At 38.4% G+C, this 13630-nt stretch overlaps 1 protein-coding gene and 1 pseudogene across 6 annotated transcripts in view; both read right to left on the bottom strand.

Annotated features, from left to right (window-relative positions):
* MACROD2 (mono-ADP ribosylhydrolase 2) overlaps window positions 1–13630 on the bottom strand; it is an 824802-nt gene that overhangs the window by 440108 nt on the left and 371064 nt on the right. The gene's annotated exons all lie outside the window — the stretch shown is intronic.
* On the bottom strand, window positions 10629–10804 carry LOC146438873 (U2 spliceosomal RNA; annotated as a pseudogene).

Here is a 13630-nt window from a genome sequence, read left to right as displayed (position 1 = left end):
TTATGCAGCACAGCTGAAGCCAATACAGCAGGTAAAAATCAAAGGCTGAAGAACACTAACAAGGTTGGGAAGCACCAAGGAGTTACGAGGAGAAAAAAAATCCACTGAGTTCCATTGCAAATGGTAACAATTAAAAGGAAAACATCATCCATGCATGCACCAGCAAATCCTAATGGCAGCTAATTAAATAATAAACTCTAAAAATTCTAAAATAACATTCTACTGTAACTAACAAAGCTAAAAAGCTCATTTTTAAAAATAGGTCAAGTCTCTCATCTCCAGGCAACAGTGACAGAAGTATTAAACTGGTTGATTTAAAAAGAAAGGGATTATCAAAACCCTTATTTGCACATAGTTATGCAGAAAAAATCACCTCAAATGAAATTCAACAGAACCATATTATGCTGCATAGAACAGACAAGTAAACCAAATAAACAAAACAGACAATGTGAAAATAGGCTATGAAGTTTCTAAAAAAAAAAAAATCAAAGGGAAAACTGGATATTTAAAAAGTTAATACATGGAAAAGTGAAAAGCCTGCTCACCAACAACTGTCTAGTTTACATGAAAATAAAAATGTTGTATGGTGCATGCAATGTTCACTGCTAGCTTCATTTGAAGGGGTACCTCATCCTGACTGAGAGATCAGCTGGTTTACTCAGCTCCCATGTACTGCAGAAGGTAAAACAAATATGAACTAGCTTCCGGATTAGGGCTGGAGATGGAATTTCAAAATATGGAACCCCTGAATCAATTTGCACAGTAAAAATCACATTCTGGTGCCATTTAATAATGAAGGAATCTGGAAGAGATTATCTGACTTTCCTTGAACACGCCGTGCCCAAATATATGGACAACATTTTCATAATTGCAAAGACAGAGGGATTTAGCTTCCAAGACAGCCACCAAGACAGCCTCAAAATTAATCATTTTGAAGGTGCTATTCTATGGCTTTGCAGTTAGTTTACACCCAGCCAGGACATTCTGTATAACAGCATCACTTATACATGAGGATGTTAACAGTCCTGCATTACACAGGAATGACAGCATTCCATCAATCTAAGTCTTTGTGCTGAAATCCCATTTTATTCTCTCATTCTCTAACGTTGGGATGCTTAAATATTCTCATCCTAATGAGCAGATACCCATAAGAAAACCTCAAAATGTATGTTTCAATGTATGCTTCTGCTACATTTTGGCAAGGCGTGACTTGTCATCACTTGACATATATTGTGGCTGTACTGTGAAATGTTTCCTTGAGTTTGACTCGCCTTTTTTGGAAGAAAATAAAATTTATTCTGAAGTTATTTGATGGTTCACGATGATACTGGCCATTAAAAAAGGAACTACTTATTTCTGCTGGGATGTAAGTTTCTGAGTAGAAAACCTGAAACAGAAAACAGCAGCTCAGAAGTAGCTCATTAGCAGACCTACTGATCTCCTTGCAGAATCCATGCTTTTCCCAAGTATTACAATTCAGATCTTTAAGTTACACTGATGTATGTATTCATCCTTAGTTTCATGTTAATATAAGCACACACTGGGGCTGTTAAGCTGAGCACCCTGCCCTAATTCAGGCAGCTAGCAGGGGCTTTCATTTGAGTGGCACTTACAAAATAACACTGCAGTGTGCCCTTCAAGGGGCTCCAATTTTTGAGAATGCTCAGTGTCCACTTTTGAATTACATTGTGGAAAAATATATTTTGGAACTTCACCCAAATGAAATGCTTCCATCTTAAAAATTGAACACTCCAGAACTGGAACTTCAAATGCCACCAGTGGATACTCCTCCCCTCCTTTCCTCCCTGAAATTTTGCAGGAAAAATGCCCCAACAAAATTCATGTACCACAGAGCTCATTAATATCTTTATGATACTCTCCACTAGTTGCAGTGCCCCATTTCAGAAATAGTATTTCTGCAAAGTATTCGGACTGTGTTAAACTTAAAACCTCTTGAGCCATGCTGAAGGTAATCACAGGTACATCTGTTTCTGTCATATTTAAATTCATAGCCTAATTCAATTGCAAATAATTGGCTATTTATCACCATAAAGTTCACATTATAGAATCAGAAAGGGTCAATATGATTCTAGCCATTTAACAAAAGACAGAGGCCTTAAAAGGAGGAAAGGGGAGAAAAACAAAATAAACCCTAGTAATGAATCCCACAGTAAATCAAATACAATCAGTTCTGCTTGCCCATCATACCCCTGGACAACTCAATTCCTTTGTTTTTCTTCACAAATTTGTGGAATATATTGCCATACATATCAGTTCAGTCCATCTTTCACTTTTATAGCCTGAAGAGGAGAATTATTTAGTCAAAATAACATGAGTACACAGCTCTTAAAATACTTCTGTGACCTCAGTTTCTAACACCTACACTGGAGCATTACTATAACTCACAAAGTTTTTTCACTTGCAAGGACATCTTAATTATCCCACCTGTGACATGAATGTTTTTGGAAGATAAAGTCTGTAATTATCTTGTTGCCAAACAATATGTTTACCATCCCTGAAGGTCAGTTCTAGTAAAAAGACAGAAGGACACTTCATGTTGGGAGAGGAGCATTGTAACAGCCATCAAACATTAACCAAGTGGTCATCCATTATCTGTAGTAGCAGCAATGCAGGGGAGAATACTCCAAGCACCATAAAGTGACTGTGCTAAAATAAACCTCTGCTGCAACATGTAAGGCTTACAACACCTAAGTACAACTAGAGAGATGGTGCTTGACCCATTGCAACCAGATTTGTTGGAAATTTCACTTAATCTCAGTAGTCAGTCAGCAGTGGGAGAATTTGCTCACGACAGTCAAATAAGATTGCTCCTGTACTATCAAAATCTGTCTTTGCTGATTGCCCCTGTTGGGAGAATTCAGGTTTTGAAACTGTTTTTAAAGATTATACCAAAGCAACTGTAAGATCTGCTTGCCTTGTTCAGTTCTGAATTTAAATGAGAGGTTTGCATACTCCAGTTTGAGTAAGAAACCCGTGATGTGCAAAGGGCAGGGTGAGGACATATAACCTATAGGTATAACAAGGGGTTTCATTAGCCCTGCAAAGCCATGAAGGAGGGCAGCTTAGCACTCCTGGTACAATTCCTATACCAAAGTAGTACATCAAAGAAACCATCTTTGATTAAAGATCTCCTATAATAAGTCAATTAGTTGTGTACATGAGCTAGGAGTGGTACAAACAGGGAAAAAAATGGACAATCAATGGAATAAAAGAAAAGAAAATTTTAATAAAAGGATATATGTAAATCATTTCTATGCTGTTGTGCCCAGCCTCTGACTCACATCCTCGTCATTATTCTGTATTTTAACAGGAAACCTAACAGACGTTTGGCCCTTCCTCTGCTTTACGTTCTGCTTACAGTCTGAGACAGATGGAAGGAATGGAAGGCAAACAAAAGCAGCTAAGAAAATCACAGAGGAATAAAATCATCTTTGCCCAACAAGACCCACTCTTCTCATCCCACGCTCACAGCACACACTCCTTCATGTAGAGGAATAGGTAACAACTGAAAATGTGTGTTTTCTTCGAAGTATTGGACAATATGGGAACAACTTGTGAAGAAATGGCATATGGAAGAACCTAAACATGGCAAACAGGCAGCAGTGAAAAAAGTAAACAGGAAAAAGAAATTTGGATGAGAAAATAGGAAAGATGAAAATGTTGACTATTCAGATTAAAGGAAGGAAAGATTCAGCTACAGAAGGGAAAATATTAAGAATTGAGATAGGGAAAGAAATGAGAAATCTGGAATGCCAGAATCAATGAATGTAAGAACTGGAGGAGAAGGGGGAGTCTGAAGACATTCATATCCAGGTGTGACCATTAGCACTGCACTGAAGTAGTAAACAAAGATCTTTTGGCATGTCACAGGCCATTAAAGATGATACTTTGAATTTGTACCTTTCGTGCCAAACTAGTTGATGCAAGTCTGTGTTGTTTGAAAAACTCCTGTATGTCAGCACTTAGATACTGGAATAGCTTCTCTGTGTTGAAACATGGACTCTTTGCTGGTTTTCCATTGAGAATAGATTGGATATCAAATTCCCCTGCTTAGTTACCAGTAGCCTTTCCATCAGCTGGAAACACTTTTCAATCCATCTTGCCAACTTTTGACCTATGCTAGTTTCTTTTGGAAGCTGAAACCTGGCAGGATCAGGCATGGGTAAGCAATTCTCCACTGAGAGCATGTCACACAGCCTCCCCTGAGCCAGAGTGCAGCAAATGTGCATTTTTTGAGAACAGACACTCAGAGCTATTCGTACGGAAACAAACAAAAAGAGTCTCTGTCAGTCTGCATTTCTCTTGTAGCTGAGGGTAGTCATCACATGTGCTATTCCTTTTCTGAAACTGTATTGGAGAGTGCTGTTTATGTGCTGCCTACAGACCACCTAATTAAAGAGCAGAGCATATTAAAGCAATTGGAAAAAAGCCATTTGTTTCTGCAGCGCAAAATGAAGAGTCTGACTGCTAGACAGAATAACTGATGTACTGTCACATTGTACAGATTTGCCTGAATAGGATGGTATAACAAGATATTATATGGTAAGAGAAGGCTTCAACTAATCTCAGACCAGCAACTTTCCATCTTCTTCCTTCAGTACTGCCAGTGGTCCCCCTGAAGTGTCAGGCAGCTGCAAGTTGATTTTGGACAGAGCTCTCCCCTTTGTGTGTGAAATGGAAGACAAAGATCTGTCACTATGGATGGCTGGAAGCTCACAGTACCTGATGCCATAGCAGTATTATCCTACAACACTACAGATGGAAATTCTTCCCATCATTCCCCTTCACCATCCATCCACAATTTTAATTTTTTTTCCAAACAAGTCACAACAAGTCCAGCTCTGATGTCTCTTTAATTTCCCAGATGATCGCCTGACTCACTCGTTGCTTGCAGGAAGGAAAGCTTCCTGCAGGCTGGTTGCACCCAGCAGAGAATACAGATGCCTTGTTGCAGCAGGAGGAAGAAAATCAGAGCCCAAGTCATTATCCACTTCACCACCACCACTCTCCATCCTCTGTGTAAACTCTCTGACAGCATTCCCCTCTTATCTTCTTCTACAGTGTCAAGCAAAATGAAAAGGTTAAACTCGAAGGCTTGTATGTGGCCTTTGGGTTAGACATCCCATTTGAAAAAAAAAACAAACCTACACACAGCAAAATATTTTCAAAATCGCAGAAACACAAAGGTTCAAGGACTAAATTTGCTACCTTGGCTGAATTACACGTGCTCTGATACTCCTTCACAGAGAAACACTTAACATCATGTTCCTAACCTGGCTATGGAAGCCAACCACAGGAGCAAAATTTTGCTCCAGTATCCAACAACGTATCGCAGATGAAAATCCCACACTTTGGAACTCCATGCTCCTTTATGTTGCTCTTCATACAAAAAGGGATGCTAAAAATGGAAAAGGTAAGTATTCGCAACTTCAATCTGGTCAGGGTTTTCCTCTATATTTTCTGTATTTAGCATGTCCCTGCTCAATCACCTTTCCCTTTTTCACATACCCACATTTCCTTTGCTTGCTCTGGTGGAGCCTGTGTGGAACAATGTCAGAGTGAGAAGTACAGACAGTGCTGTGAAACCCTCTGAAAAGCTTGGTGTGAATCAGACTCACAGGGATCACAGGCTACCACTCAACTTCACTCACAGCAAGAGCCATAGGTAAAGTTTCACGTGAAAAAAAAAGGAATGTTACTAAATATTCAGCCTCCAGTGCTATGTGCCAGGACATGTCCACAGAATGATGGATTGCCCTGCACATGGATCAGCAGCACTTTGTTACCTCAGGCAGAAGCCAGCTGAACGGAGTAACTTTTAGAGTAGCTTATAAGTCTTTGAACAGTATCAGTTTTTAGGCTTTCAGTCTTTTAAAGACAATTCAGAGGTTCAGGTTCAAAATATATGGGCCTTAGTTTTGCATCAACACCACACGTGATCTAAACAACTTGTTGCCTCGTTACAAGTGTTTGTCTAGAAAATAAGTGTCAGTACTGTCAAGAAAGGGAAAAGTTTGTGATTAAACTCCAGCTATATCATTCCTCATTATCTTCAGTTGAAGACAGCATTCAGAAACATTTTTAAAGATTCATCACTTGATTATTCATGCACTTCATTGAAAAAGTATAGCAAACAAGCCATACAAAAGAAGACTTAGACTTATGTAGAAACACATACAGTTACAGTCACTGTTTTTATGTAAAACCATTTTGCAATTGGTTTTATTTTAGGGTAGAAAACTAACTCAACACAGTATGACACAAAATGACTGGGCTAAGCACTGAAAGTAATTTTGTTTAAACACATGTAGACACCAAGGCAATCATCTGCTCCAGCTCAGTGGAAAGTCAATGTGCACTTCTCTGTTTTCCTGAAGGACTGCTTCAAACATGACAGAAATTCGTGCATTTCTTCTGCATGAACTTCTGATCTCCCCTTGAGGATGAACAAGGAAACCACCCCATTTTCCTGCATGTACAGAGTAACTAAGCAACTCATACCATGACCCCCCAGACAAAACCTCTCCATCAGTCCTCCCCATCAGTGAAGATCACTGAGAGAAGCCTGGCCTGAGAGTCATTGTGTGGGATGCATGATCTACACTACATCCAACTTCAACTGTTCAAGCCACAACACAGATAAAATAATAAACCTGTTAGGGCATAGCAGAGACCACATTCCTGTGTCATGAGAGAAGCTCTCAAATGAGGAAAGACTTGTTACACTATTGCAATCTAAGTTAATAATACCAAGAATAAAATACTATACCTTTGAGTATTTTGAACATGGAATTAAGTTATTTATTCAAAGTATCATGTAACAGCACTAAAAGCAGCAGGCACAGGCACTTTTTCCATGTACAAATGAGTTTTGCATGTAGATAGCTAGTGCCTTGCCATGTCATGACTGCAGAGCGACAGCAGATACTTATCCACTCAGCCTTAATTAATTTACTCCCAAATGAATACTACATTTAGAAGGAAATAAATTGTAATTTTATCCTGGCAAACCACTTCACACAACTGGGACAAACTGTTACCTCATCTGATTTGTATCTATATTCTACTCACAGGGACGTACTGTAAAAGAATTTAAAATTATTCTAAAAATATGCAACTGCTATTGCACATAAATATTCCATGTTCCTCGGAAGGATAAATTTTTTTTGAGGGAATTAACAAACTTGCTTAAGGCTTGTTTTTCTTACATCTCACATGGACAGGCCTCACACTCATATCACTTTTCCATCAAACTTTACATCACCTATGTGGAAATATCTACAAGTTCAACAATGTTCTGCTGCTTGTGTTCTGCTATTTTGGTGTTTTAATTATGTTATTTCACATGGCAGAATGAAGTTTGACATTAGTATTGAATCTCATAAATCGTCACTTTAAGAAAATGCATTCCCTTGAGGAGAGGTAATGCAGGCCATATGAAAGTCCCTGTTCTAGCTTCAAACCTTGTTAAACAATCTTAACTGCTTTCAGAAAGTCAGTAGTAGGATTGTGTCTTCTGAGGCACATAAGAAGCAAGTTATATGTTAGTCTTTTTTTGTATTTTTTTTTATTTGCGGTGGAGATTTATAAAAAAATAATATTAGGATTCAAAAAGAAAAGAATTAATTAAATGTGAATTCAACATTAATTCAACAGTGCTGGCTCTGGAAAAAAGGCATGACAACACTCTGTCTGAGATGAACAGTTAACACAGTGTTAGAGATGTATAGTCCTTAACATTTTCTTATATTTTTTTCATTTTTCTTCATCCTTTCAAAACATTTTACTAAGGAAATGGCTGATGCTATAATACAAGAGCCAGTGTACAGCATATAAACATGAGAAAACAGTTTCACAATGATATTCATTGGTTCAAGACATCAGAAGCTTACACAGACTTTACAAATAACAGAGATAATCATGTTGCAATAAATTCCACTAAAACTAATTTCTTCGAATGCTAACTGTTGCTTTTGCAATGGTGAAATCATGATCCCATTGTATCACTCTCTAAAGGGAACCAATCAATCTGGTCTAACTGCTAATTGACCAATGAAAGTTAAGTTTTAAGTTGGGGCAGCAGAAATTTTGCACTTGCATGACCCACAGTGATGTGGGTTTATGCTTTGAATCCCACAGGGATGCACACAGGCAGGGATTGATATCAAACCCTGTGACAGCAGCAGACACATTGTGGTCATTTGCAAAGGCTCAGAGATTTCTCAGTTTCTTCTTAAGAGAGCTGCAAAAATGAGGAGGTGGAAGTGTGCAATTCTCCAAAAGGAGGAGGTGGAAGTGTGCAATTCTCTAAAGGGAGGAGGTGGAAGTGTGCAATTCTCCAAAAGGAGGAGGTGGAAATATGCAATTCTTTGAGGAAATCTGTCCAAATCTTTCTGTTTCTCTTGCCAATTCTTTCAGTTTGTGCATCAAAGATGTGCCAAGGAGCCCCTCGCCCAGGATGCCCCCAGTCAGCTGAGGAGTGGCAGCAGCAGTGGATGCTCCCTCTGCACTCCCTTTCCCATGGTTTCAGTCTACAAAGGGAAGATTTGGCTATTGCCAACCACTCTACTTTTGCTCCAATGCACTGTGAAAAGGATTTCTGCTCACCAAGAATCTGCACAGCAAAATGCAGATCTCTGTGTTTCTCCAAAGGCTCCCTCTGGAAGGCACAGTGTGGCCTCTCCCAGACCACCTGGGTTTGAGGTACAGAACCCCTCAGAAGGGAGCAGGTGGATGAAAATAAAGGCAAATTGATGCCACTACTTTTTAGCTAAAAAGGAGAAATCTGAGGTCCTACTGCTTCAGGCAAGTGGTACACAATTCCTTCACTGCTGTGCCGCAGAAGACACTCTCCAAAAGAAGAACATGTTTGTGCTGACCCAGGGGTAATGAAGCCACTTCTTGAATGCTTGTCTGTGTCACAGGTTTAAGCAGCCTGTGGGGTCCTGGGCTGGCCTTACCTCATCTGGGTGCACATAACACACGCTAAATTAATTTTCTCAGAGACAGAAAAGAGAGAATCAATATTTATCCCAGGATCAAAATGCTTTTCGTTTCAAGAACTCAGCAGTCCAGAAAAACGAGGAGCAATCATTTTGTTCCCATGACAAACAAAAGCTTCCTTGCCAGTAGACACTGTATATTGACAATAACCTGTGAGTGTTGTACCACGCATAGTAATAAGATGGCATTTTGCTGCAGTGGATTTCTATCTTGTAGACTTCTGGTTTTGGATCTAAGCAGAAACATTAAAGAATCAAAGTATAGTATTTTTCATTAAATAGTAACATTAAAAAAATTAAAATCAACAAACACTTACTTCCACATCCCCCACATAAGATTTATTTAACGTGTCCTAACTGAAATACTGAGGCTATGAGTAATCATCCAGTGATTAAAATGCAAGGAACGTGAAGTTTAGGGGTTTTTTGGAAACTGTTATTTTATTTTACTGCAATTAAGTTGGTAGTGCACCAAGCTACCACCAAAAATGTCACACAAAATTAACTTCCTTTTTATTAACCATGGCAGGTCAAATAATTAAAAAAGTGAAGGTGTCTTAGTAATGAGACTTAAGTCAAGGACACTAATTTACAATGACATGTGTTCCTCCATTCTATATTACCTCATGTACTTAATAAAACATCCTTGAAGGGTCAAATTCTTATGTCATCTAAAAATGATTTTGATCACTCTCTACCTAAACTATTAATTTTGCTTCTAATGGAACTCCCAGTTTTCACCCTGTCACATCAGTGTGGCCTGCAGTGGTTTGCTTCTGTTTCAAAAGATGTCCTGAGCCATGCTTGTCATCATCTGCTTCATTTCATGGACCTCAGCAGTGACTCTGTCCAGGCCAAATCAAACCAGGTCCAGTTAGCCACTCTCTGGACCTCCCGTTTAAAAAACACAGAGTTGGTATTTAATCACTCAAAAACATTCAAGTGAACAGCAGCTCTCCATAGTTTTTGGCCAATTTATATATTTTAAATACTTGTATTTAAAAAGTAGTGTTTCCTCAAAGATGCTGATCACATCTATTTCTTTCCAATGGTCTTTGATTGAAACAAATCAAATCCTGAGCTTTCCATTGCACCATCATGCAGTGTTTCCTTTCTGTTGGATTCTGCAGGTCTTTCTGATTGCTATTTATCTCACTTTTCAGCAGAACAGCATCTGTAAGAGTGGTCAGTGAAAATCAGCAGCACCAGTGATGCAAGAACTGGCTCTTCAGTAAAGATGAGACCGAGTGTAGGCTCACTGTACCCAGCAGGTAAGGCAATGCCCAGCCCTGAGGGTGATAACCTGATCTTCTAATACTGGACATTACAAAATAGATATCAATATAAATTGAGAAAGCAGTGAAAACAAGGTTAAAATGAAACCAGAAGTATTATTTTATTTTCTTTTATCTTATTTTATTTTATTTTTACAGGGGTTTTATGGAGGCTCAGGAGCTCCCTGAGCAGAAAATTGGTAGGAATTAAGAGAACACTGTGGAGAGGCATAATCTATGTTTGCTCTGTTCCCACTCTTCCCTTGGCACTCTTTTATGGTCATTAAGGGACTTGTTGCCTTTTTTTTTTTCTTTTTCCTTTTCACACCACTTTAGAAACGCGGCAATAGCCGTCTTCACGCATGGAGAGGATGGCGCAAGCTCCTAGTACATTTCCCAGTCCCCAAACTCATTTAACATAAAACCCTCCAGTTGAGGACATAACAGATATTAAACTGATAAAAACATATGCTGCACTTGATCTTTGCCGAAAGGTCAAGAGGCAAACACGACTCAGCAGACGCGATGGTTTTTTGGTCTGACTCACTGCGCACGCTGAGACTGAATCATCCCGAGGTTTTAACACCACACTAGCAACAATTATGGAGCTTCATCACTCAGATTTATTTTAAAAAGCTGCAGACAGACTACAGACCCCAAATAAGTCACTCCAGGATCTCAGTGAGCTCATGATTTTGCACACACAGGAACTGTTTCAGGACAGGAACTTGGGAAAGTTAACGATGCCATGTGCAGCCTCCCAGAATAGCTCAGTCTTGATCCAATTACTTCCTCTGTGGTAAACTAAATAAAGAGAAAAAACACCTAGCCCTTCCCTCTGACCTCCAAGCTCCTGCTGCTCCCATGCCCCCAGCCCCAAACAAGAAAGGAATCTTCTCCTTCCTGAATCATAAAGGGGTTATTTTAGAAACACACCTCCCCTACAGAAACTATTTCACAAAATTCTAAAAAGTTGAGGGAATTTTTAATAAAAAACATATTAAAACCAGAACTACTGCAGTGCATTTTCATAATCCTAGATGGATGCATTAGAGCATCTTGCACACTAATTCAAAGACTGTATCTCAGACTTGCTAAAGGATGATTTCTAATTACTCTGTATCAAATGCCATAAATTAACATAGAAATTGTCCACACATAAAGAGCACTAAATCAACACTGCTAAAGCTTCAAAAAGTCATCCCTGTGCATGGAAACTAAAAACATCTTTTGAAGTTAATGAGTAATAACAAAAGAGATTTTACTAATTTGGAACAAGACAACGATTTCTGAAAAATTATTTCCACTTTCAAGAACACTTTGTAAACAAGCTTGGAAACCTTTTTGTTACCAATGATATTTTAAATCTCTCACGATAATCAATAATTATTTGTAAGAATACAACAGCAGGTCACAAATAAAAGGAAAGGTATTGTCACAGAAGAAATACCCATCTAATATCCTGATGCTGGTGCTCCAAGCTGCACTAGAGACCCAGCCAGCTCTTAGGTAATTGTTTAACTTTCAATACTGAGTTTTCAGTGAATCAGTATGAGCAAATCCACTGGATTTTAATGAGTTAAAATATTTTATTAGCATAGCTTTGTTATTTGGTTTAATCACCTTTCCCTAAGGCTCTGAACGTTTAAGCATGTGCTTAATTTGCTATTGAAGTCAACAGAACAGTGAATACTGAAGTTAAGCATGTGCTTAATGAGATTTACTGAGTCAGAATGCGTAAAACCTGATGTGAGCACAATCAAAGCCCTGAGGCATTAGCCAACTCTACCCCGAGTTTCCCTAAAGATACAGGGCCTCCAAAATGTGGATGAAAATTTTATATTATTATGACATGTCTACTGCACATCCGTATTTCTGAGACATTATGTAGCAAAACACATACCAGACTTTGTAGGTCTTTCAAGTAAGAAAAGAAAAAACCTTGAATTTACCCTAAAATACTAACTGGAAGATTTCGTGGAATTTTGTTTGGTGTCAGTAGTTCAGCAATACACTTTGACATGAAACAACTGCTGATTTGTCTCACGTTTCCTCCAAAATTATACAATTTAAGTGTTTTGTCTCATGTTTCATCCAAAATGATACAATTTAAGTGTTTTGATTCTGGGCAGGAGGGAATGGAGGAATGGAGCTAACATATATATATATATATTAGTTATCTGTTCCTCTGTGAAAAAGAAGGAACTTAATTCAATATTGCTATCTCACTTCCTCAGTCACTCAGGCAAACTGTGTAATCCTCTCACACCTGCATATGAACATCTGCATTGCACCAGTTGATACTTTTTCTCAGATTGAATTGAATTAAATTAAATCACCTGCGTGCCTTTAAGGCCACCTCTTTAGTACCAAAGACTTCTTCCTAGTGCAGAGGAGTTCAGTTTAACAAACAGCAAGTCAATGAGCTTTGAATGCAGCAGATAAAATATAAAACTGTACTTTACTATTTTCTGTGACATTTAAATGGCTTAAGGGAACATTTAATTTAATTGCAACTAATAAATAGTTTCTTGACAGTAAATATTAAAATAAAGGGGGTTGATTGCAGAAGAAAAATTCTTCAGATTCCATACTCACTATAAATGTTCAAATCTGACTTCACAATATTTGAATTCTTTCTCTTTTAGCTTACATGGAGGATCTGGTTTTGGCATTAAATGTCACAGAGACTGTTTGAGGGTTTTTTGCCCTGCCCAGAAAAAGTAACAGTGATTTGGAGAAATATTTAGCAATTTCTCTTAACAACATACAATCACCAATCCTTTCTCTAACATGCTGTCAAAATCAGCAAATCTGTTGAACAAAAATATTTCAGCATTTAAATATTAAACATAATTGTTACTTCAATATGGCAGTCATTAGCATGGAAGGAGTTAATCTTCCCCACTCTTTTTGTAAGAGTAAAAAAGGCAAGGAACAGCTGTCACTCAGGTGATGAATACAAGCTGCCAGCCTTTTAAACAGCAGGTACAGCATTTGAGCTCTGAATTAATTAGCATTCAGAAAGCCTAAACACGGCTTGATAACTCCGCGAGATGATTTTTGTCCCTTCCTGCAAATTAATACTGCTATTAAGATGAGCAAGGGCACAATGCAGATCGTAATTGTACCCATTAAACAAAGTTTCACAAGTAATGAATTGGAGGCCCTTGCCAAGAATGCATCAAGTCAAATAAAGCCTTGCTGCAAATAACAGACGTACAGGAATCCATCTTCACTTTTTCACGGCATTCACAGAACCACACACAATATGGATTCCTGTGGAAATGCATGAAATGTTTTCTGCACACAAGCACAGGCTGCTCAAAAGTT

The sequence above is a fragment of the Lichenostomus cassidix genome, chromosome 3, assembly GCF_008360975.1.
Source record: "Lichenostomus cassidix isolate B80296 chromosome 3, HeHo_3.0, whole genome shotgun sequence".
Lineage (NCBI taxonomy): Eukaryota > Metazoa > Chordata > Aves > Passeriformes > Meliphagidae > Lichenostomus > Lichenostomus cassidix.
This window is presented reverse-complemented; position numbering and strand designations above follow the sequence as displayed.